Consider the following 25424-nt stretch of genomic DNA (forward strand, 5'->3'; position numbering starts at 1 on the left):
AATTCAGCCTATTTATTAATTAGCTAAAGCAGATAACCTAAAAACTATAGTTTCTACGTCAGAATCTAACCTGGTTTCAACAACATTTTCAAAGATTGGTAAAGAACAAAATTTCCTTTCCCAGTGTATTTTTTTCTAAGAAAGTATTAATTTTTAATTAATTGAGTTTTATTAAGGCAATGTGATTTACAAAGTTATTCCGAGTTGGGTTCCAACACCAACCTCACCACCACTGTCCACTCATCTCCACCAATGGCCCCAGTCTTCCAACCCTGCCTCCTTTGAAAGGAACTTTTAGTCTTTTCTTTTCTTTACTTTCCTTTTCTTTTTCTGTTTTTGTTTATTTGGGGCCACACCCAGCAGTACTTAAGGCTTACTCCCGGCTATACATTCAGGGATGACTCCTGCCAGGGTTTGGGGGATCACGTGTGGTGCCAGGAATTGAATACAGGTTGGGTCTATCCACTGCTATATAACTCTGGCTTTGAAAGGCATATTTTTAAGGTTGGTTTGTTTCGATCTCAAACTTCCAGTTTTATTGGTTCTGTTGTTCAGATATATAGATATAACACATTTCTATACCTCCAAGTTTTCTGAGTCCCCTGCCCCACTTAGTTGGATCTTTTAATTTTAGTGTGTTTCTTTTCCATGCGAGAACTCTTTAATTTTTTATTTATTTTTCTTTTTTGTGTCACACTGGCCATGCACAGGGGTTACTCCTGGCTCTGCACTCAGTTTAGTGTGATGGTGCTCAGGGGAACATATGGGATGCTGGGAATCAAACCTGGGTCAGCCACATGCAAGGCAAACTCCCTACCCACTCTAGCCCAAGAACTCTTTAATTTAATGCACTGTCATTAATTTATTTTGTTTCTGTCACCTTTGCCAATGGTATCATATCATTGAAAGTAAGTTTGAGGTCCAATATAGGTATGTTCTGCCTATATTTTCCTCACTGTATTTTTTGGATTCTGGTGTGGTCTCAAGATCTTTGATCTACTTTGAACTGATTTTTATATAAAGGATGAGATAAGAATCCAGCTTCATTTTTTAGCTTTATAGTATAAGCATAGATCATTATAGCTTTACAGTACAGTTTCACGTTCAGTAATGAGATGTCTCTTCCTAGAAAAACTATTAATAGACATAGAAGTGACTATACACAGAGAGATGAATAAATTTATAGCTTCCAGGCAAAAGCCCACAACTATTCCTAATCCAAGGGATTAGATTCCTCCATTAGGAGACAAACTGACTTCCAATTTTCTCAAAGACTAACTCAAAGAAAGTGAAAGTTTTATCAAATGATAGCATTGACATATCATCATGATCTTCAAGTAGATGCTTCCCCCAAAATTTATCTTAATTACAATATTTAGGTGATCCTATTTCCAGCATCCAAGAAATTTGAAAACTTGATGAAGAAAAGTCACCTATACACAAAAACAGAGGGGCTGGAGCGATAGCACAGCGGGTAGGGCGTTTGCCTTGCATGCGACCAACCCGGGTTCAATTCCCAGCATCCCATATGGTCCCCTGAGCACCACCAGGGGTGATTCCTGAGTGCAGAGCCAGGAGTAACCCCTGTGCATCACCAGGTGTGACCCAAAGAGAAAAAAAAAACAATAGAGCCAGTAAATTGTTAAGATGCTTAGCATCTGCCAAACTGAAGAAAATATGTGTCTTCTATAGCAAGGCACCTATTTAGATGCCCAGAGACATCAGACTGAACTTTAGTGTGATGGTCAATCAGAGAAACAGCCTTCATAACCAAATTTAAAACATTCCAATTCTCAGAGGAAGAAGAGGCAGTCCAAGGATCAACGCTCACAGCTTACTTATGAACCTCCAGAGCTCAGAGAACCCTTGTTTGACCCATCTTTTAATGTCTGCTAACAGAGTCAAGCTCTGAGTCTTCAGTCTTGCTCCTACTCTAACCGTGCTCACTTCACTCCCTTTAGGCTTTGTCCCCTCTAGAGTTTCAGGTGGTTCTTGTTTTGAGAACTCTGACTTCACCAGCCCCCTTAGGCCTATCAGAAGATCCTGGACTCTCTGGTTTGGGCCTTACTTCCCCTAAAGCCTTTGGTTTTAAGTCATCAATTAGTCTCAGAAAATCAGTCCTCCTTCACCCTCCACCCATTACCCACTACTACCTTTAAGGATATGTGATATAAATAGTGAATATTAGTCTACACTGAGTTACCTTGCCATTGCGGAATAAAATTGGAACACAGAGGAAAGTTTTTCAGGACATTTTATTAAGCCAACAAGAGTAAATAGGTCCTTCCATCCATGGTCATGGTGCCCTGGAGCCAGTAAGCCCATGTATATTTCAGCCCCTTTCTGAGACTGTCAGGAAGCAAGCTGACTATAATTGAGGTGAAGCAAAAAGTCATCTAAACAACACATTTTAGTATGAATTTGTATCTCTTCGCTTGCATTTCCTTGCATATAAGCTGTCTTCTACCTCAGGTTACTCAAAATTTAATTACATTTGTTTTCCATACCCAGTCAGGATGTTGGGAATTAACATATGCCCCTTAAAAATGATTTGTCTTTTGAGTGCAAATGCAAATTTTCCTCTATTCAGAATGTCAAGATAGTACATAAACCAAAGTTTGAGGTGGGAGAAAGGGGAACTAACTAAGCAGACTCTGTCAGCTTCTTAGTACAGACAGAACTAAATTAGCCTCTGAAAAAATTACAATTTTCTTTCTATCCATATTCAAGTATATTTTATGTCACTTAACACCATCATCTAATGGGGAGGTTGGAGTTTTGAAATACAAGGAAAGTATTTTAAAAAACATTAGTAGACATCAGAGAAGAACTACCAGAAGCCAAGATAAATATAAGCATGGGCCTTGGTTTGGCACTCTAGTTTTAAGTACAAAATATTACACTGAAGGGTCCACTGTTTGATTTTTTTTAGTGGTCTAAAATGTGCATAACAGGACAGTTAGGAGTTAGGGATAACATATTTTCATCTTGTATACACTGTTTTACTATTTTGGGATGCCAGACATTGTAAATTTTACTCCACTGGATATTTAATATTTTTTGTTGCTATAAATATTCCCAAGCTTTATTCTGGAATGCATATTTTGATCCTTTCAGTGTTTTGTTACTAATTTGTTAGGTATGTCTGGAGCACGGCTCAATTTAATGTTCCCCTCTACTAAGCCAAGACCTACCCAAATGTTCTACCTAACACTTCTATTCCCTCTTCTCCCTCATATATGTTGGATACAAATTTCTTGCCACCATGATTTGAGAATTTTTGCCATCACCATGACAACTGATTGACAAAAACCAATGGAATCTCTTCTGAAAGTTGGAAAATCATTAGAATAGGGAACAGAATAAAAAAGTCAAGGAGAGCTCATAGAGAAGAATCTCACATCAAAGCATGGAACATTGAGTGATTTTGCATTTTAAAAAAGTCTTTTTTTTTTTGAAAGAGAGAGACAGACATAGAAAGATTGCACTCATCTGTGGAATATAAACTAACAGAATAGGAGACTAACACCCAGGAATAGTAGAGATAAGTACCAGAAAGTTGGCTCCAAGGCTTGGAAGCTGATCTCACATGTTGGAGGAAGGGGCAGCTCAGATAGAGAACGGAACACCAGGTTAAGTGTGGTTTGAGGACCCGCATGGGATAGGAGATGCGAGCTGAAAATAGATATAGACCAAACACAATGCCACTCAGTGATTCTATTGCAAACCACAACACCCAAAAGGAGAGAGAGAACAAAAGGGAATGCCACAGAGGTGGGGTGGGGTAGGGTTGGAGAGATGAGGTGAAAGGATGGGAAGGATATTGGGAACATTGGTGGAGGAAAATGGGCACTGGTGGAGGGATGTAAACAAAATGCAAACATGAAAGTTCATAAGTTTGTAACTGTACCTCACGGTGATTCACTAATAAAGATTTTAAAAAATAAAAATAAAATAAAATAAATGAAAATTGAAAAAGTCTTTTTTAAAGATTCTGCTTCAGCTGCCACTGCACAGAAATGGTCCAGTTTCATGTCTGATCTCAGAGAGACAAGGGCAGTTGAGTCATCCCAGGTAGGCCCAGGCCTAGCTCTCCATACTTAGTGAGTTGGGCAGACCAAGTCCCCAGCCTGCCGGAGGCCAGAGCTCCCCTCACTCATGTCTGCTTCTAGCCATTGCCAAAGAAATGACTTCACAACTGATCTCAGAGAGACCCTGCAGCTGATCATCCCAGTTCCGAAGCTCCTGAGGTGTGCAACTCCACAACACCTCAAAACTTCATACAGTTGACAGCCCAGGAGAAGCAGAGAAAATGAGATGGGAAGGTTGGATAGAAACCACTAAGCTCAATGAGTGAAAATAATAACCCAGGAGGCTCAACTCACATCTGCCAGCTCAGTAAATCCTCCGGCCGTGACTTTAGCAACACCATTCTGAGCTATATGTTGTAATCAGCAATGTAAATTACTTCTATAATTTTGTAAATGATTTTGTGCCTGCTAAAGGAGCAGGCTTGTGGGATGGGTGAGAACTTGGGACACTGGTGGAGGGAAGGTCACATTGGTGGTGGGACTGGTGTTGGAATATTGAAAACCTGAAGCAACTGTTTTTTAAACAACATGTAAATTACCCTCTTCAAATAAATGTTCATTCAAAACAAACAAAAAGTCAAGTTGAGGCTCAGAGTATAGTATACCAAAAGATGGCTCAAAGGACTGGCCCAAAATCCAACTTATTTTTCCTAAGTTAAGGAGAATATGAAAGCTTAGCCTGAAATGATTGGGACCCTAGGAATGATTCTCTAATGCCAAGTCCATGTTTTAAAGCATGCTTCCTAGAAATCATGATTCCTTGTCACTTGTGGCTCACTCCAGCAATGGTATGCCATGTGGAGGTTGGCATGTAATGATAAAAATAAGAGATCTTATCTGCTTCTACACAAGCCGCCCTCTGGATCACAAACACCCAGGGCCAAAGGAAGAACATCCTGAATATTCTCTTACCAGGATGTGTGTCTCACTCACACCTCATTAAAAACAGTCATGGTTTCGGTTTCTGTTGAAAATTGAATGTAATCAAAGTAAAGAGAGAGTAAAGTGAAAATCATCTGCCACAAAGGCAGGGTGGGGGGTGGGATGGGGTTATACTGGGGTTCTTGGTGGTGGAACATGTGCACTGGTGAAGGAATGGGTGTTTGATCTTTGTATGACTGAGACAAACCTGAAAGCTTTGTAACAAATTAAAAAAAAGTCATGGTTCCCACCAATGAATTCTCATCAATAAGAGCAGTAATCACACTTTGGATCTTCTCTCCACCAGTCTACAAAAATGTGTTTCTCCTCCAGGGTGAGATACAGCAATCTTCAAACTCTTTCCTCTAAGGAAATTTTTGGGATCATTTTTAGCTTATTATTCATAAAAAGCAATACAAAATAAATTATTTAGGGGCAGGCTTTGAGGGTGGTAAGAATATTCTTAATAATGGTGGTGGGAAGGTGTAATGGTGGTGGGATTGGTAGAGTAACATTGAATGTAACAAATTATTGTGAATAACTTTATAAAAATAAAATTAAATTTAAAAAATTGTTTTAAAAATGTATTTTTCATTTCCCAAATCATTGCATACTCAACCTTACTTTTCAATCCAAATTACTACACTTTATTAGCAATGGAGAAAGAGTCGGTAAAGTGGAGATGAGAGGGAGTGGAGATAGGCACAACCAAATTATCTTTTGTCTTTTAGGTAATGGTAAACATTTAAATGTTGTTTTTTAATTTTGTAAAAATTGCACTTACTAAGAAGCATTTAGAATATCCACAAAACAACTGCAATTTTCCAATTTTTTGCAATTACAGAGTGATATTCAGTTAACTGAACAATTATTTCATATAAGCTTCATCAGAAACAACGGAAGGGGGCTGGAGCAAGCGCACAGTGGGTAGGGTATTTTCTTTGCACGCAGCCAAACCGAGTTCAATTCCCAGCATCCCATACGGTCCCCTGAACACTGCCAGGGGTAATTCCTCAGTGCAGAACCAGGAGTAATCCCTGTGCATTGCTGGGTGTGACCCAAAAAGCAAAAAAAAAAAAAAAAGAAGAAAGAAAAGAAACAACGGAAGATGAAGAACTATCATCACCATATATAACTGTGCCATCCACCAACAAGAACTTACTTTAATATTATTTTAAATCCAACAGGAAACAACTGAATAGTGAAGGGGAAATTATGAGATTTGTATATGTTTTTAAAGTATACCTCCCTGCATGGCTTTGTAGAAAAACTGTCTACTCTAGGAGAAGCTGTGGACAATACTAGTGAAGTAGCAGTCTGGTACGAGTCACCAAACTATTTCTTTTGTACAGCAAGACTGGAAACTGACAGTAAATGTTTAGAAAGCTTGAAGAATCTTAGGGAAATTTCACATGTTATAACTACCAAGCAGGGAGGTTTATATTTTTAAAAAAAAATATCAGGCTACATAGGACAAAAAGAAACAAAACCCCACTGTGGTTCTTGACACAGTCTGAGACACCAAAGTAGTAATGCAGGAAGAGGTAATAGATGCTTGAACTGTAATAGAGGGCAGCGTTTCAATCTTCCAGGAAGTCGCAAAAGTAAATAGTCTCTGGAAGAACAGGATAAGGAGGCTGATGCTCAGAGCAATGCCTCCACCTCAGGTGACACGAACTAGACCTAACTACTTAGCAGCCCTCTAAAAAGAAACCATCAACAACAATTACTTCATACCTAAAGTAATACTACACGGGGCATAAATGTTAAGAGTTTAGGCACTGGAGCAAGGCTGTATTCTGTGTAAATCCTGCTTTTACCACTGTATGACCTCAAAAGATTTACTTAATCTCTCTGGGCCTGTTACCTCACCTAGCAAATGGGGAAAATAAGAGTCTCATCAGGACAAAATGAGGGAAACTCTGAGAAGAGGCAGACAGATCACACAGTGTTCCAATTAACCATTACTTACTTATGCATTTTTCTGCAAAAAAATGAGCATGACCATGGTGGCATAATCCATCACCTCAGAAGAGTACATGCCAGTTTTCACTATATAACTACAAGGTAATCACTTATATTTTCACAGATATAATCACATAATCTCTCTGGAAAGTAGTAAGAAACAGACCCAATTTCTTCTAATGCAATGAGACTTTGCATTTCTAGGGATGGGATAGCACAGCAGGCAGGGCATTTGCCTTGCACGCAGCCCACCCTGGTTCCGTTCCTCCACCCCTCTTGGAGAGCCCGGCAAGCTACCGAGAGTATCCCGCCCGAATGGCAGAGCCTGGCAAGCTACCCGTGGCATATTCGATATGCCAAAAACAGTAACGACAAATCTCACAATGGAGACATTACTGGTGCCCGATCGAGCAAATCGATGAACAACCGGGCCAGACAACAGTGCTACAGTGCTACCAAACTGGCTCCCTGAGGATTGGGTGTTGTTTTATTCATTGGCTCCCCGCAGTGGAAACAGCTGCCTGAGAAGTCAACAAAGCTGAAGCAAACATCACCGACTCTTTTACAGTCTGTCCTCCTGACCAAACACATAAAAAGAACAAAATATCTATGCTTAGATAGATCAACATGAAATTGAGAACTTAATATTTTTTATTGTTTACAGTGCAGACTTACTGACTTAACATAGGACTGTTTAGACATGAGTGAGGCCTTGAATTTTATGAGTAATTAAAAATCCCATGACTTGGGGCCGGAGGGATAGCACAGCGGGTAGGGTGTTTGCCTTGCACGCAGCCGACATGGGTTCAATCCCCGGCATCCCATATGGTCCCCCAAGCACTGCCAGAAGCAATTCCTGAGTGCAAAGCCAGGAGTAACCCCTGAGCATCACTGGGTGTGACCCAAAAAGCAAAATAAAAAAAAAAAATTAAAAATCCCATGACTTATATTTTAAGCAAAAAATTTAGAGAGATCTTTTTAAAACTAATGCATTTTATTTTAAAGATATATTTATCTGAAGGTCAAGCAATCATATACTGAGTAGGGTCCTTGTCTTGCACACCAATGACCCATGTTTAATCCCTGGCATGGCATGTGATTCCCCCAAAACTCCACTACTATATATATATATATATATGTATATATATATATATATATATTCACACACACACACTTTTCTGAGGCTCAGAGATCCCTTAGACTTCACTTGGTTCCTTTTTCTTCCTTTAAATGTATCATAAATCAATACAATTAATACATATAATTTTTCTGAAAATATAATTGGTAGTAGAGCTGGACTAAAGACAGACCATCTCCTACACACAAAACTGAGTATAGTTACTTAAGTTAGTTCCTAAGTTAGAAAATGGAAACATTAATTGTACTTTTTGGTCATTAGGAAGAAATACCGATGCAAAACTTCAGCATAGCAAAAACTTTGAAAGAAAAGAGTTAATAGAGGTCGGAATGCTAGTACAGCAGGTAGGGCATTTGCCTTGCACACAGCTGACCCAGGTTAAATCCCTGGCATCTCATATGGTCCCCCAACCAACACCAGAAGTAATTCCTGGGTGCAGAGCCAGGAGTAAGTACTGAGCATCTCCAGGTGTGACAACCCGACGCCTCCTCCCCGCCCCGAAAAAAAAAAAGCCAAATACGTTGCAAAAAAAGAAGAAGTTAATAGGAATTGTACATAATGTGGTGAGAAAGAGTTCACCTTTTAGCTTACAGAAATGAAGTGACAAGAGGAAAAGAGAGCTACTGTAAAGATCCCCAACAAGTTCCCACCCAGTTCATCTGTAGTTAATTATCTTAAGATAAAATTGAGGGGCTGGAGCGATAGCACAGCGCGGGTAGGGCATTTGCCTTGCACGCGGCCGACTCGGGTTCAAATCCCAGCATCCCATATGGTCCCCTGAGCACTGCCAGGGGTAATTCCTGAGTGCAGAGCCAGGAGTAACCCCTGTGCATTGCCAGGTGTGACCCAAAAAGCAAAAAAAAAAAAAAAAAGATATAATTGACATACATTATATTTGTTTGAGGTATACATGATTTGAATATGTTTATGTTATGAAATGACCATATAAGAAGTTTAGTTAACACCAAACATCACACATGTCTTTTCATTATAACCTTAAGCAGAGGTTACAGAGGTCACCTTCCCTTGTAACTACTTAGGCTAATTCTTCACGTTAGGAAAGAAGTAAACCAGTTTACCTAGAATGGCTATTGCCTTTCATTGGGGAATTCCTCCCATTAGTCTAATGGTTACTGACTGGGGACAAGCTGAAGATCTCCCCAGGGAGCTTTTCACAGATGCCTGCCCTCAGACCACACCTGCTCAGAAAGGAACTTCCAAGGTCACCCTTGCTGGCTCAAGAGCTGAGAAAAGAGAAAGATCTACAGTATTTTAGCAGCACCAACACAAAGAACACATAAAGCCTGAATTAAGCACAGAAGCCCCCCAGGGACCTTCCTGAGAAAATCCACTGGACAACCCAACCATCGTTTCTAAGAGATTTGCCAGTGTGGAACATAGAGTCGGGCCAATTTTAGAGCTGAGGTTCACGACTTCAGAAAGGGGTAAGGGGTGAAGCAGAGACAGGGGACTTGGAACTTGGCACTGAAAAAAGAGATAGAAGAACTGAAGGTCAGGCCTCAAATTTAAATTCCCACTTAACAAAACTTGAGCAAGAGGCAAGTCAGCAAGATAGCTTTCAGAGCTCCCTGAAATAGCGCTAAAGTCCAAGCAGGAAGGAACCCAAAGGAAAATTCTGACTTCTTAAGCCAAGGACATAGCAGCAGTAAATAAATTGGCATTTGCTTTCACCAGGCAAAAAATTAAAAAAAACAAATAAAACATTCTCTGCCCCACAACCCACCTCTGATCCTTGGCATTGGATTGAAAGAAGAGGTTCTGCACAGACTAAGGAAAGTTAGCAACTCTTCCTGTTGGGCTGGTCATTCAGTGTGAGCTCAGATTTAGTTAAACTGCGGTTGGGACCACAAGACATGCCGTGGGCCAGCTTGAGTTTGTTGCCGCAACTGCACAGACTTGATTTGTTACATGTGAGTCTTTAGGTAAAGATCCCAGCTGTTCAGATCAGCTTCTACTAGAATCTTTCTCTCTCGTCCTCACGTAGCTTCAGATGTAACGGAGAAATAGAAAAGTAACCTTCACCAATGGATAAGGACAAACACCCAAAAGAGTTCCCAAATTTGCAGAAATTTCTAAACAACCCTAGGAAGACTTCCAAGCAACAATTAAATCCATCCATGTTCAATTAAATGAAGACATCATTGAGGTCAGAGAGAAAGAGAGAGCAGGTAAGGCTTTGTGGCCAGCCTGGGTTCAATATCTGACACTGCATATGGTTCACTGAGCCCTGCCAGGAGTGACTCCAGTGCATAGAGCCAAGAGCAAGCCCTGAGCACAGCCAGGTGTGATCCAAAGAAGGGAGGGGGGGAGAGAGAGAGAGAGAGCAAGAGTGTGTGTGTGTGTATGTGTGTGTATATGTGTGTGTAAGAGAGAGAGAGTGAGAGGGAGAGAGGGAGAAAGAGAGAGGGAGTGAGAGAGAGAGAGACAATGAGAGAGGGGGGAGAGAGGGAGAGAGAGAGAAAGAGAGAGAGACAGAGAGAGAGGGAGAGAGAGAGATCTTTCTCTAATGTCAGGCACAAGTCAAGAATGTCCACTTTAACCACTATTATTCACGTAGTATTGGAAGTCTCAGGGAATACAATTAAGCAAGAAAAGAAAATTTCAAAGAGTCAAAAAAGAAAATAAATAAACCTGAGAACTTTGTAACTTTCCACATGGTGATTTAATAAAAATTAAAAAAAAAAAAAAAAAAAGAAAGTAGACTAAGGACCAAAAAAAAAAGAAAATAAGTCAGCAGGTAGGGCGTTTGCCTTGCACGTAGCCGACCCGGGTTCGATTCCCAGCATCCTATATGGTCCCCTGAACAACGCCACGGGTAATTCCTGAGTGCAGAGCCAGGAGTGACCCCTGTGCATAGCCGGGTGTGACCCCAAAAAAGCAAAAAAAAAAAAAAAAAGAAAAGAAGAGATCAAATCATTACTATTGGCATATAACTTGATAATACACATAGGACCTAAGTATTCCACCAAAATACATTAACAAATAATACAAGTAAGGTATAGGGCTACAAAATCAACACACCAAAATCTTTGCACTCCTAGTGTTCAAACCACAAACTAGAGAGATAGGGGGAAATTTTTGTTAGTTTGATTTTTGTTTGTTTGCTTGCTTGTTTTGAGGGGGGGGCACACTGTGGCGCTCAGAGCTTAATCCTGGCTCTGCACTCAGGTGTCAATCCTGGCAGGACTCAAGGTCCATTTGGGGTGCCAGAGATTGAACACAGGTCAGCTGTGTGCAAGGCAAGTGCCCTATCTGCTGTACTATCACTCCAGCCCCAAGACAGAAAATGTTTTAAATCCCATTACAATCGTGTCCAAAATATCAAGTATTGGGTTGAAGATAGTACAGCAGATAAGGCACTTGTCTTGCATGCAGTCAACCTAGGTTTGATCCCTGCACATATGGCCCCCAAGATTACCAGGAGTGATTTCTGAGCACAGAGTCAGGAGTGAGCCCTGTGCATTACAGGTGGTGGTCAAAAATCTTCCTCAAAAAATATATATATTCCTAGATATATATGTATATATATATACTATGTGTATATATATGTATATATATATACATACATGTATATCTAGGAATCAATTTAACAAAGGACGTAAAACATTTATATATGGAAAATGGTTAAGTCAGTCTTAAAAGAAATAGAAAAGGACACAAGGAAGTATCCCATATTCATGGCTTAAAAGAATTAGCATTGCTATAAAATGACCATCCCAAACAAATACACTATCAAAATTCCACTGCACTCACTATCAAAATTCTAATAGCATACTTCAAGAACAAAGAAGAGGCATTATTAAAATTTGTATGGAACCATAAAACCTAAACAGTCAGAGAAATTCTAAGAAAAAGAAGATGGGAGGCACTGCATTCCCTACCTTAAACAATACCATAAAAAATATTAATCAGCACTGTTTTGTCATGCAGCCATAGTGGCTGTGACCCTGGTTTAAATCCTGGGTGGGACCCTCCAAAAAAAACACTAAATGAAACAATAAATAATAATCAAAACTGAATGTTACTGGAACAAAAAGATTCAGATAAATAGAATAGAATTGAGCATCCATTAATAAACCCTTTTATATAGACAATTCACTTATGACAAAAGAGTTATGAGCATTAAGTGAAGTAAGGAAAATCTCTTCAACAAACAGTATTGCAGACACTGGTCAGTTACATGCCAAAAAGACAAAACTGGAGGCTGGAGCAATAGCACAGTGGTAGGGCATTTGCTTTGCACGCAGCCAACCCGGGTTCAATTCCCAGCAGCCCATATGATCCCTCGAGCACAACCAGGAGTAATTCCTGAGTGCATGAGCCAGGAGTAACCCCTGTGCATCACCAAGTGTGACCCAAAAAGCCAAAAAAAAAAAAAAAGACAAAACCGGATCACTATCTCACACCACAAGTGAAGTTAATTGAAAATGGATTAATGACCTAGATGTTGGAATATAGCTCTAAATATTTTAGGCCTGACTTTGGTTTGTCCTTTCTCCCTTGCTATAAAGACTTTAGCTTTATCTGGTAATAATCTCTAAACTATTCTAGACTACATTGGTATGTCCTGCTCCCCTTGCCACTAGGAGCTTAGGTATATCAGTCACGCCCATCAAGGTGCTTCCCGAGTCACTCCCATTCCTTTGGTTATCCCTAATCACTTCTATGCTCCCTTCCCCAACTAGTTAATCAGCTCTTCCCCTTATCAGACTCTGTTAATTTGTAAGGTCAGACCTTGCTAGGACAGTGAACTTGTATTGTAAGTTAATATTGCCTTTCTCCTCTCCTTATGTTTTTTGAATTGTTTACTTTAAAACAATGTCCTTTTTGTATGGATAAAGAAAGACAGTTGTTAATATGCTTTGGTAACATGGAATTTAATTGGCTTCAAATATTATTCACTCCCAGGCATCTGCTTTCTCAACTTAAGCTTCAGCTGCCCTTACTTCCTAGCACCCCCAAAAGCAGGGTCCCAACGAGGGATGGGATGGACCCAGGGCAAGCGGTGAGTTATGTGTTACCCTGGCATCGAGATGGGCCTGGCCAAAGCACCTAATGATTAACTATATGTTAAGAGCTTGGTCATGGACATGTCATGTTATGATCCAAAAGCAACGACGAGACTAAGGATAGGAAAGACTAATCTGGCCTGAGCACTGTAGTCTGAGATCGAGATGACCCCAGGAGAGCGATTCTATAAGCTTAATGCATCTCTTGCTATGTCCATACAAAATGATTAATATTATGAGTGCTTATATGTTAGTTCGACAAGGAGAGGAGAAACACACCCATGGGATTCCGATCTTGGGTGGGTGTCCTGCTGAAAGAGAATCTGTCCTAGAAGAAGCATCCCCTGAGGGAAAGAACTTTACCCCTGTTGATTGTGACCACACCTATGTGTAAGCCCTGATCCCTGATGCTGGGGGATGTAAGGTGGCTGTATGAGGGGGTTGGGGGAAGAAGCAGAGAGAGAGACGGGAGCGTATAGAAAGGAGATTGGAATAAACTGCCATTGAGACCAACCAGCTTGGCTCCGTTCCTTCCTTAGCCTGCCTCATCATCACCATCAACCTCCCCAAGGTGGGGAAGCAGTTGGAGACTACCGAACGCGGGTGGCGGGAGAGACAGCGCTGCTGCCCTGTGCCCTGTGCCTGCGATGCAGTGTGCCCTACGTGGCCCTCTCGCTCCCTTTTTCTTTTTGTGTTTTTACACACTAGATATTAGTACCAAGGCCATAAATTATATTGAAAATAATATTGGCAGAGATCTCCAGGATGTTGACTTTAGAGGCATCTTCAATGCTCTGACAATTGGCAAAGAAAACCAAAGCAAACAAATTGGACTCATCAGAATAAAAAGTTCCTTCACTAAGAAAAGAACCCTAGTTGAAGTAGTAACATCAGCTCAGGAAGTCATGTTGGTAATATTGACAAGAATTGCTGCAAGAGTCACTGCAAATTCACAGCCAATTTCTACTTCAGTTGAAATTTTTTCTGCTTTAAGCCTCTGGTGTCAGTACTATGTGATCTAGAGTAGACCTCTCCCAGCAGAGACAAAAGGCAGAAGATTGTAAACACCTATAACTACATAGGCCAGGTTTGGTCACCTGATCCTTACAAGATGGTTTCTCTCTTCCTGTTACCAGTTTGTACTTTCTCATCCTCAGACCTAAAAGACAGTATGGAATATAGTATAATAAATAAGAAAATAATGAACAAAAATGCAACAGAAAAGGAGAAACAACACAGTACAATATACTGGTGAAAACACACACACATGCACATGTATGCGCGTGCTTCTAATTTTATTTAAATCCCAAGGACTACAATAATGTATTCTAGCCATCTTCGCTATAGATATGAATGTCTGGGATATGATTCTGAGTTTATTAGAAGTTACTGCAACTGTTATTGCCAGTGCTATGACAGAGAAAACAATTTTGTTTTATTTTAATAATCAGTGTTTTTTTGTTTTGTTTGTTTTTTGCTTTTTGGGTCACACTCAGCAATGCACAGGAGTTACTCCTGGCTCTTCACTTAGAAATTACTCCTGGCGGTGCTTAGGGGACCATATGGGATGCTGAGAATCAAACCCGGGTTGGCCGCGTGCAAGGAAAATGCCCTACCCGCTGTGCTATCGCTTCAGCCCCCAGTGTTACTTTTAATGGTTTTAGGTTTCAGAAAATTAAAATAGAGCTCCCATCCACTCCCCACCCCTACCATTTACCCTACTGACAACTTCTTGCATCATAGTGGTACATTTGTTGAACCTACTTTGACTCATCATTATCACCCAAATTCCATTGTTCATATTAAGACTCACTCTTTGTGCTGTACATTCTATGGGTTTTGACAGTGTCTGAATACATGTGTTTATGTATAGATATCGATATAGGTATATGTATATATACATATATGAACCTTCAGAATATACTATAAAGGAGATTCACTGCTCTAAAAATTTTCTCTGCTCCATATTTCATTCTCCTTCGTAACCATTGATCTTATTACTTCCATAGCTTTTCTCTTCTAAATATCATGTAGTTATAACTATAATGCATGTACCCTTTCAGATTGGTTTCTTTCACAACAATATACACTTAAGTGCCCTTCGTGTCTTTTCATGACTCAATAACTCTTTAGCTCTGAATAATATTTTATTGCCTAGCTCGGGACTGGTGAAACTTTTTTCAGTGTTTATAAAATCTTTCACAGGCCATAGAGGCAGATGAGCCACAGGAAGCCCCTGAGAAGCATATATGTCTGTCCTGTTCTGTGCCAGGGCCAGACCAAATGAATTCACAGTCTTTACATGGCATGCAGGCTGGAGTTTCCTCAACCCTGGCCTAGTACCACAATTTTGTTGATTTTTTTTCACCTGCAGAAGACAATTTTGTGTATCCTAGTCTTAATAAGAATAAAGATTCTGGTGCTGGAGCAATAGCACAGCAAGTAGGGCATTTGCCTTGCACACGGCCAACGCGGGTTTGATTTCCAGCATCCCATATGGTTCCAGACACCGAAAGGAGTAATTCCTGAGTGCATGAGCCAGGAGTAACCCCTGTGTATCGCTGGGTGTGACCCCCCCCCCAAAAAAAAGAAGAAGAGACATGCTAGAATATAGTTTCAATTAATTTTAAAACAAATATGCACTTCTATGTTTATTGTAGCACTATTTTCAATAGCCCAAATCTGGAACTAAACCAAATATCCATTGACAGATTAGTAGATAAAGAAGTTCAAGTGGGGCACAGTAGCATCTCTCATTGTGAGGCTTATTGTTACTGTTTTTGGCATATCCAATACGACACGGGTAGCTTGCCAGGCTCTGCCGCGCGGGCTAGATACTCTCCGTAGCTTGCCGGGCTCTTCGAGAGGGGCGGAGGAATCGAACACGGGTCGGCCACGTGAAAAGTGAACGCCCTACTGCTGTGCTACCGCTCCAGCCCAGATAAAGAAGTTATGGTATAAAAACACAATGGAGTGCTACTTAGCTCTAAGACAAAATCCTACCCTTTAATACAATTTCAGAGCTAGAGAGTACAAACCTCTCTTATTTTGTGTACAGCAAAATAAGAGAGAAAGAAGAACAAATGATGGATGAGCTCACTCATATGTAGAAATTAAGCAAAGGAATGGACAACAGCAAATGTAAATAAACCCTTGGACTCGAGCAAAGGAATTGAGGTTACCAAACTGAGGGTTCAGGGTGAAAGATCAAGGGACAGAAAAGATTGGGTTAGAAATATTAACACTTCGGGACTGGAACAATAGCACAGCGGGTAAGGCGTTTTCCTTGCATGCGGCTGACCAGGGTTCGATTCCCAGCATCCCATATGATTCCCTGAGCACCACCAGGAGTAATTCCTGAGTGCAGAGCCAGGAGTAACCCCTGTGTAATGCCAGGTGTGACCCCTAAAGCAAAAAATAAAAAAGAAAAAGAAAATAAATATTAACACTACTACACCAATAACTTACTTTTAAAAAGAAATCAAAAGCTTCCAAAAATAGCATAATAGATGGTTTCTCAAGGAATTTAAATGCACAGCTGGAGTTGATTTACACTGTACTAACTTCTAGAATTCTCAAGAGCCTCCTGCTGTCTTTTGAAGACAGCAAGGATATTTTAGAAAAAGTACTAAAATCAATTGGATTTCACATTTCTCACTCACTGAGCAAATAACACACTTTACCTTACTGAACATCTATTTAAATAGGCATTTAAGATCACTTTTTGAAAAATCAATGTCCCCATCTATTAGAAGGAAATGAATAAAATTAATGAAAAGGCTAATAGTCAGCTGGCTCATCTGGGAAAACAGAAGGAAACAGAGCAAATAAATCTGATTTTGACAAGTTTAGTCCAGTGCCACTATGACTTAAGTGCCTTGGTCGTCTATAGAAAAAGAACTCTTCTTATTTTAGCTCTATTGTCTGTTCTCCATGACAACATATGCTCCCAAATATCTATTTGTCTCAACTGACAAGTTGAAATGTGAATACCATACATGCATATGCTATATATGTATAAATATAGTTGAAAATTTTTAAGCAAAGGCAGAACAATGAATAGTGTAGGATAACATTGGTTTGTCCCTCCTCCCTAGCCAGAAGGAGTTTAGGTTTAAGTGCTCGAGACACTCCCATTCCTTTGTTTATCTGTAAACTCTTCTCTGCATCCTCCTTCCCAACCAGTTAATCACCTTTTCCTAATCAAATTCTGTAAGATTAGATTATTCTAAGGATCCTGAACTTGTATTGTAAGAAGCCTTTTGCATAGTTTACCTTAAAGCAATGGCCTTTCTGTATGGACACAAGAAGACAATATTATGCTTTTGTAACTTGGGATTTAATTGGCTTCAAATATTATTCATTCCTGGGCATCTGCTTTCTCCACTTAAGCCTCAGTTGCCCTCAGTTCCTAGCATCCCAAAAGCAGGGTCCCAACGAGGTACAGGACGGATCCAGGGCAAGCGGTGAGTTATGTACTACCCTGGCATCGAGATGGGCCTGGCCAAAGTGCCTAATTCTTAACTATAAGTTAAGAGCTTGATCATAGACAAATGCTGTCATGATCCAAAAGACTAGGACCCTGCTGGGATTAGGAAGATTAAACTGGCCTGAAGACTGTATAGTGAGATGTCCTCAGGAAGAACCAAACTTTATACCTCTTACTGTGCTCATACAGAATGACATTGCTAGAAATATTAGAAGTAGATTTACTATAACTATTTAAGCAGATTACTAGCTCACACCCTGATACACCCTTGTTTGGAATCACGCCCTTGAGGGATCTCCTTAGATGAGATTTTGTTAATCTCCTCAAGAAATGTTCTTACCCTTGTTGATTTGTTGATGTTAAACCCACCTTTTTGCTACTGCCCTATGTAATTTTCTACATAAACTAAGACTGTGGGGCAGAGAGGAAGCCCAGACTCAGAAGCAGCAGAGAGAGAGAACGAAATAAACTGATCACACAGCGTTCGTGGGTGGTGAGGCAGAGCCGCCCCGGAGAGCCCGCCCCTTGGCGTGCCTTAGTTTTTTATGGAATAGGACATTATCCTGTTTTTTTAATTATATTTATGTTTTCAGATCTATACCTGTATGACAAAGATTACGTCTGGGAAGACTATTGAAGTGAAAAGGAAGCAGATGAACAGAAAGCTGGAGTATGAATCAGTGGTCAGGTGTATGCCTTGAATATGTGAGGTCCTGGCTTTGACTCCTGACAGGTCAATGAAGATTCCAGAAATCACTTCTCTACAAGTTTTATACCCTATTGCATAATTGTATTTCACTTTTTTTTCAAGGAAAGTAACATTTATTCTAATGTCCAAAAAGAGATAAGGAAGGTAAGAGAAAAAAAAAATGGGAAGAAGAAAGGAAAACCATAAATGGTCCATGTCTTTTTTACCAGATACTTCTTTCTTCCTCAGAAACACTAGAGATTATAAGAAGCAGAAATTTTGAGTAAGTCTATAAAAACAGAAATATAGGGGCTGGAGCGATAGCATAGTAGGTAGGGTGTTTGCCTTGCACGAGACCAACCCGGATTCAATTCCCAGCATCCCATCTGGTCCCCCAAGCACCGCCAGGAGTAATACTTGAGTGCATGAGCCAGGCGTAATCCCTGAGCATCGCTGGGTGTGATCCAAAAAGAAAAAGAAACAGAAATATAATTTTTTACAGAATTTTTATATAATTCAATAAGTGAGCTGGATAGGTAGTATATAGGAGGTGAGAGATTGCTAAGACATTTGCTTGTACATGACTGCAGTGACCCTTGGTCAAATCCCTAGTATCACATTTGGTCCCTCAAGCATTGCCAGAGGTAACTCCTAATCACAGAGCCAGGAATAGTCCATTAGCACAGTAAGTATGGCCCAGGAGCACAATAAGAATAAGAATAATAAATCAAGAATGAATCAATAATTTTATACTATGGCCGGTATACCTATGCTAATGACATTTATATAAAGATGAACATTATAACTATTGACAAGTGAAATGTTTAGCAATCCACATGAAGATAATAAAGCTGAGGCCTTCACTCCAAATTCAAATATTAACTGAAAATGGAACACAGACCTAAACATTAACACTAAAACTATAAAGCCCCAAGAACAATACACAAAAGAATTTTTAATAATATTGATTTGGTAATGACTTCTGAGATACTGCACCAAAATCACAGGCAACAAAAGAAAGACTAGATCAACTGGACTATATTAAAATTTAAAATGTTCATGCATCACACGCTCCCCGCCCAGACAAGAACTGGAGTGGCCACACACACAAAATGGCTCTTTTGTTCCTTAAAGACTATGATCCTAGAGGGCTACTAATCACTTTTGGCACCCAGCGGCTTCTTACATAAATGCATTGAGACTGTTGTGAACTGAGCTACAACCCCAGGCTGCCCGGGGAGGGGAAGGTTTTTCTCTCTCGGCCTTGTCTTTCGGTGACTTCTGGCAGAAATCTCTCTGGACGTAATTACTAAAATATCAGAAATCCAAAACCATGCAGCAGCTGTCTCGGCCTCGTGAGCGCATATATTCTTCACTCTCAGCAATGGAAAACAAATTATCAAATGATGCATTTTCAGCAGGTTTGATTGTTGGGGGAAAATTCTAAATAATAATAGTTCTCTGTTGAAATATTGAATATACTCAAAGTATAGAGAGTAAAGTGAAGATCATTAGCCACTCAGGTGGGGGGGGTTGGGAGGGGGGTGTATCGGGGTTTTTGGTGGTGGAACATGTGCACTGGTGAAGGGATGGGGGTTTGATCATTATATGACTGAGACTTAAACCTGAAAGCTTTGTAACTTTTTTCACGATGATTCAATAAAATAAAAATTAAAACTCCAAAAATAAAATAAAATGTGCATCAAAAGACATTGTCAGCAGAGTAAAAACGCAACCAGGAAACAGTAAAGTCATATTTGTAAATCATATATAAGGGTATGTAAGAAGTCTTAGAACTCAACAATGATAACAACAACAAACTACATGACTTAAAAATGAGCAGAGTTCTTAATTATTTCTTCAAAGAAAACATAAAATAAAAACTCAAAGGAAGCTCATCTAATGATCAGGTAAATAAAAACTGAAGGTCACTGTCACTGTCATCCCATTGCTCATCGATTTGTTCGAGCGGGCACCAGTAATGTCTCTCATTGTGAGACTTATTGTTACTGTTTTGGGCATATCCAATACGCCATGGGCAGCTTGCCAGACTCTGCTGTGCGGGCGTGATACTCTCGGTAGCTTGCTGGGCTCTCCGAGAGGGGCGAAGGAATCGAACACGGGTCAGCCGAGTGAAAGGCTAATGCCCTACTGCTGTGCTATCGCTCCAGCCCAAAAAATCAATCTCCTGAAAATACCACTTTATATCCCTGATAAATGCTTTATTTTAAACAGGCATACACACACACACACACACACACACACAGAGAGAGAGAGAGAGAGAGAGAGAGAGAGATAGCTGCAGGATCGTGGAAAAATTCAAACTTTTGTACACTGTTGATGGGAAGGTAAAATAATGTTGATGGGAAAAGTGTGGTGGTTCCTCAAGAAAGGAAATTTATAGTTAACAAAATCTTCGAGAAAGAGCTAAATTGCTCCAGGTACACTAGTAAGAAGCAAATCTGGAATTAACATCTTCATAGTTTGACTTCAGACTCTGAGTCCTGACTGTGTTATATTGAAAACAGTGACTACATTAAGGTAATGAGAATTTAAAAAAGCAACATACTATTTTTCATATGACCTTTTAACTTGATTTAACATGTTAAAAGTTAAAGAATGAATTCCCCCCAAAGATGTCAAAACCAGATTAAGTGTGATTAATAACAGGACACCTATAATAGTGCACAGCAGCCTTCCCCAACAGCAGTTCTTAACTGAAAACACAGTATCTCCAGAAATAAGACAAGAAACCAGGAAGCTCAAGAAATATGAGTAGAACATTTACTTTGTACCTGCTCTATTTTTCCACAAGACTGAAGACACTTCATTGTTTCCCGAAACAGTAACAATAAGTCTCTCAATGAGTCTCTCAATGAGAGACATTACTGGTGCCCGCTCGAACAAATCCCGACTTTTTTAATTTAAGAAAAATTTATTTAAAACATTGATATTAGAATATGAATGGTCTCATTTATTAAATGATTATTTAAGTCTATATCTGTGAGAGGATTCTTGGAGAAAGAGGAGAAAAATATAATCCTAGCTTTTAACAAATGTTTTCTCCAGAGACGGTCATAACACGAGAAGAAAGCAGACAGAGAGAAAACCATTACTTTTGACTCATAGAGTCTGTTTCAGTTTTTCAAAGGAGACAATCATTCAACAGACTTTCATTGAATGTCCACAATAAGACCAGGGACTAACATGTTCCTATTCCTCCTTTCTACACTGAAGCAAACTGCCCAGACAACACCTTTTGTTGGGTCCAGTTTCTGATCTCTCCAGGAAATTTATTTTTATTCCTGAGGCACTGTGATTTACAATACTGTTAATGATGGTTCCACATGTACTTAATTCCAATACCATACCCATCACCAGTGTACTCATCTCCTTCTTCCAAGGCAGAATAATTATAATTATAGTTGTAATTATCTGCTCGTTCCCTCTACCCTCAGAAGCCCATCACCCCCTTAGTTTTGTGGATCAAAAATTTACCAACATGGACATCTGCCCACCATCTTCGTAAGATTCACACAAATGAATCTCAGACCCAAGCAACTTGTGGCAGAGATGGCCTGGGACTTTGCAATAAGCCTTCTCTGCTGGGCTGCTCCAGACGGGGGCAGGTGCTGTCCCTCTGCCTGCCCTCTAAGAGCCCCAGTGGTCGTCATTTTCTAGAAGTCAGCAAAAAGCTCCAGGTATGAGTCTCGAGTCTCGGTGCCGGCAAATCCCAAGTCTCATGGGACAGGGGAGGAGTAGGCCCTCCTTCTCCCCCACCCCAATGGAATGCCGAGATGACGCCACATCCACCCACCGTCTACTTAAGCTCCCAAACGGCCACGATCCAGAGACACACAAACGAATCTCCTACCCTAGCACCTTGCTGCAGCGATTTCTTCAGACCTAAACTACTAAAATCTTAGAATTCCCAGAGCGTACAGCCGCTCTTGCGGCCGTGCGACATTATATTATATCCATAACAAGCAAATACAAAGCACATTGTCTAGCATTGCATTTTCGGCAGGTATGAGTGGTGGTGGGACTGGTCTCGAAATACCAAAGGTAACTAAAGTAGAGAGAGAGTTTTGCAAATTGTCTGCCACACAGGCGAGGGAGGTGTGGAAAGGGGATTTTGTACTGGGGATTTGGGTGGTGGAAAACGTGCACTGATCGGAATTCAAACATAAAATTTTTGTTACTGTAAATCATGGTGAATTAATAAAGAATAAATAAGAATTAAAAATAAAATTATAAAAACTTTACCAACATTTTTTCTCCCACTGTTCCCTCCCTCCACTTTCAACAATCCACTTTTCTTGGACTTCTTGATTACTACCACTACAATCACAAAGAGGAGCTGACCTACATCTAAAGCAAAATAGACTGGTACTAAAGGCTTTGCTCTGGAGTCACCGTGACCTGCAACTGTTTTATTCACTACATTGGTGACCTTGGGCAACTTTTAAAACTGCCCGTGGCTCTGTCTCCTCAACAACAGAAACTCTCATCCAAAGAGAGAGAGAAACAGTGAACTGTTATTTAAAAAAAAAAAGAAACAAAGAAACTAACCTACATACAGTGACTGTGAGGCTACCTAAGATGAGACATATAGAGCACTTAAAATAATGTTAGCTATGTATCAACTGGTAAAACATAGCTAAATGTACCAAATAACCTGGTACCAAATAACCTTTTACAAGCAACAGACTATCCCAGGAATGATGGGATTTAAAAAAAAAAAAAAAAAAAAAGATTATCCAAGAGAAAAGGGACCTTAGTGATCATTTTACAAATGACATGACAGCACTGTGTGTGGTCTGAAATCACACAGGTGGTCACTGACAATACCAGGGCCAGACCCGGATTCTCTAACACAGCTCAATGCCCTCATCTCTGAACTAACTCCCATTTTAGGTGCATATTTCAGGTTTACCTACTTTAATCATTACAAATTACAAATTTGTGAATCTCAGCATTGTCTCAGAGGGTAAGACAAAAACAATTCTGCACACACACTGTGTGCATGGAGGCAGGGAGGGAGAAAATAATCTGTCTATGTCAAAGATTTCAGGAAAGGGACTGGAGCGATAGCACAAAGGGTAGAGCATTTGCCTTGCACTCGGCCAACCCGGGTTCAATTCCCAGCATCCCATATGGTTCCCCGAGCACTGCCTGAGTGCAAAGCCAGGAAAAACCCGTGAGCATTGCCGGAAGCAACTCAAAAAGCAAAAAAAAAAAGATTTTAGGTAAAAAGTCCCCTTTCTGAAAACAGCCATGCATGCAGAGTCCAGAATGGCAGATCACTTCAATGAAGGTCTAAATCACCATCTCAGAGAAGAAAGAGTGAGGCCTAGATTCACTGCCCAGCCCTGCCCATACAGTCTACAGGCCTGAAGGGAATGTCACAGAAGCAATCAAGCACATGGGTGGGTGCAGGGTAGGAGATGGAGCCTCAACCCTAGAGATGGAACATTCCAGAAACAGCCACCCTGTGGAGCTCTGCCAGTTCAGCTCACTGTCCCCTCATCAAGCTACCTCCCAAAACCTCTCTTTCCCCATCAGGATCTCTGTGATATCTTCTCCGACCCTACCCTCTCACCTTTACACCATTTTAGCCATCATTTCTGTTTTAAAATCCTGAAATATAGGGGGGAGGAGACAGCTCAAAGGGGAGAAGCACATGCTTTGCATGCGGGTGCTCAGGGTTGATTTCCAGGACCACGTGGTCCTCCAGACACACCTAAGATTTACCTGGCCCACCCCAGCACTGAGTAGGAAAAGGCTAGAGGCACTGCGAATGTGGCCCCAAAAGAAATAAAACAAACAATAAAAAGACTCCTAGGTATACACCAGAATCATCCACACGCATAACTAGGTAGCAATCAGAAGACTATTTTTCTAAATTGTAGAATTATGAATGTAATTGCAAGGATACTGATGCAGTTTTCTGTCACGCATTTACTGTGTATTTTAACATTCATTAGAGAACTTTGGACCGCCACTATGGAAAGAACATATTTGTGTTACATCTGCAATCAAAAGGAAGTTCAACAGCAATCACCAATATAATTCATGTTTAAATAAGTTCACAGTAAACGTGATATTAGTAGAAGCAAGTTTTGTTAATGCTGGTTAAACCGAATAATTTCCCCGGTCTTCTACCGAAAACAGTGAGCAAGAGAAGATAAATACTGGGTTTTCCCAGTAAGAAAAATGGAATATAAAAGTTTAAGGAGGCTCAAACTTGAAGTCAGGAAGGCTTACAACATTATCTGTAAAATTTCCATCTGATCCTGAGAAATGTTTCAACAGCATATACCGATGCCCAAATCTGACATTCAAACGTTCGCAAAGCAGAAAAGAAAACCCAGAGTCTGTGCGAGTCTGAGTTAGCAAGCGGTGGTGTTTTCCTCCCCTTGATGAGAAGTCTAGTAAAAAGCGAAAAGACCCAGGACAGAGATCTCAGCCGGAGAAATCCGATATTCAGCACGGATCCAAAACTTACCCAACTCCGTCTGTTTACTCAACACTTTTCCCCCCACTTTGCCAGTTTTAAATCAGACAGCGTCGGGCTTTTGTTGTTGCTGGTGCTGTTGCTTTGATCCCCGAGCCCCATGAAAATTAAACTGTTAGATGAGATCTGGCTCGAAGGAGAGGGAAAGTTTCAAACTTGGATCCCCGGGAACTTCTTTGGGGCGGTTGGGGGGAATGAACAAGTAGTAAGTGGCTAGGAGGAGAGACGTGGGGGACGTGCTCAGCTGACGTCCGGTCCAACAAGCGGCTACACAGCGCAGCTGTCCAGATGTGCCTCTTCGGGTTCCCCCCGCGGGGCAGGAGCCTCGGCGGCCGCGGCAACCCAAAACTCCCGCTTATTGGTAGCCGTGGCTTCTGGCGGGCTGTCTATTGGCCAGTTGACCCGTCAGTCTAGCGGACTCGGGCCCGCCCCCACCCGCCGGGCCAGCTCGCTCCATCCTGGAAAAGAACCTGAAAACGCAGCGCTGGCGCTGATGTGGCACTTGGCTGCGGCAGCCTGGGGCCAGGGAGGGGCTCGGACCCGAGGAGGAGGGAGGGGCTGGGGGGCGTTTTTCCACACCCAGGG

General features: G+C 40.7%; 1 protein-coding gene across 1 annotated transcript in view; it reads right to left on the minus strand.

Annotated features, from left to right (window-relative positions):
- TMEM45A (transmembrane protein 45A) overlaps positions 1-24963 on the minus strand; it is a 111834-nt gene extending 86871 nt beyond the window's left edge. Inside the window, exon 1 of the mRNA XM_004606747.2 lies at positions 24831-24963. The gene's annotated coding sequence lies outside the window, so the exon portion shown is untranslated. The remainder of the gene's footprint in view (positions 1-24830) is intronic.
- Between the last annotated feature and the right edge of the window lie 461 nt (positions 24964-25424).

Source organism: Sorex araneus, chromosome 2 (genome assembly GCF_027595985.1).
Source record: "Sorex araneus isolate mSorAra2 chromosome 2, mSorAra2.pri, whole genome shotgun sequence".
Taxonomy (NCBI): Eukaryota; Metazoa; Chordata; class Mammalia; order Eulipotyphla; family Soricidae; genus Sorex; species Sorex araneus.